This window comes from Condylura cristata, unplaced genomic scaffold (assembly GCF_000260355.1).
Source record: "Condylura cristata isolate star-nosed mole 26May11 unplaced genomic scaffold, ConCri1.0 scaffold00023, whole genome shotgun sequence".
Lineage (NCBI taxonomy): Eukaryota > Metazoa > Chordata > Mammalia > Eulipotyphla > Talpidae > Condylura > Condylura cristata.
Window position 1 is genome coordinate 35196188 of NW_004567124.1, and position 1555 is coordinate 35197742.

The window sequence follows — 1555 nt, forward strand, 5'->3', positions numbered from 1 at the left end:
AAATTTTACCAAAATCTTTTACAGCACCTGTTGGTGTGATCATATGATTTTATGTTTTCTTTCATTGATAGGTTGAATTACATTGATTTTTCAGATATTGAACCATCCTTGTGTCCCTGGATGAATCTCATTTGGCCATACTGTATGATCCTTTTATTGCATTATTGGATTCGATTTGCTAGGATATTTTTGAGGATTTTTTCACCTGTGTTCATTAAATAAATTGTCCTGTAGTTTTCTTTTTCTGTGTTGTGTTATTATATTTCAGTATTAGTATAATGTTGGCCTGATGAAATGAGTTTGGATGTGTTCCCTCTTTCTTGATTATTTGAAAGAATTCGGGCAGGATAGAATTTAATTCCTCTTTGAAAGTTTGGTAGAATGTGATTGCTTTCTTAATTTTTTTGTGAAGGCATCTGGTTGTGGCCTTTTATTTTGGGGGGTAGTTTTTATTTGGTTTCAGTTTTCTTGCTTGTGATTGAGCTATTCAGGTTTTCTATTTCTTATTCAGTCTCAGATGGTATTATCATTCAAAGGATTTGGATTTCACCTCTTATTAGTGTACGGATGTTCATAGTAATCTCTTATTGTCCTCTTATTTTCTGTAATTTGTTGTAATTTCTCATTTTTCTTTCTAATTCTATTTATGTGTTTCTCCCTTTTCTTTTAATGAGCATATCTTAGAGGTATATTTATTTTGTTAATATTTTATAAGAACCAGATTTTGTTTTATTGATAGATTTTTAAAAAATTTATTGCTGCTGTAATTCTTAGCATTTGCTTTCTTCTGCTAGATTTTGATTTGCTTCTTTTCTAGTTCCTTGAAATAAGATTATTTGCACTCTTTGTTTTTTGATGTGAGTCTGTGCTGCTGTGTACATCTTTCTTAATTTTGCTATTGTTATATCCTATAAATTCTGTAAAGTTATATCTTCATTGTCAGTTGTCTCAAGGTATTTTTTTGTCTCCTTGATTTTCTAATTAATTCAGTAGTTTTTCGTTAGTGTGTTGTTCAGGATTCATGAATGACAGGTTTTTCCTGCTTCTTTTTTGTGGTTGATACCTTGTTTGATACTATTATGATCAGAGAAGATCTTCATGAATTGGTTTGTACCTGTTTTGTGACACTGTATCTGGTTGATCCTCCTGGATCTCCCATGCACACTTGAGAAGAAACTGTTCAGCTTTTTTTGGGTGCAGTGCCCTGTAAATATACATTAATCTGATGTAATCTAATTCTTTCTTTAATGCTATTGTGTCCTTACTTTTTATTGTTATTGTAAAAATACTCTTTCATTTAGTCTACTGAAAATATAGCTCATATTCTGTTCATTTTGTTAAATCCTTACTCAAGAAATTTAGTTGCCAAACTTTGTGATTGACATCTCCATTACTATAAGTCATACTTTAAATCTTAAACTAGTGAATTATGAGTGCAAAAAGCATTTATTTATTATGTTTTGATCAAGTTTCTAGACAGTTTTGATAAAGAAAAATATTTGGAAAACTTTGATGAAGGTGAATTTTTAAAGTGTATTGACTGAGTAATGGTTAT

The 1555-nt window shown here is 30.1% G+C and overlaps 1 protein-coding gene across 4 annotated transcripts in view; it reads left to right on the forward strand.

Annotated features, from left to right (window-relative positions):
* SCAPER (S-phase cyclin A-associated protein in the ER) overlaps positions 1 to 1555 on the forward strand; it is a 398115-nt gene that overhangs the window by 75690 nt on the left and 320870 nt on the right. The window lies entirely within an intron of this gene.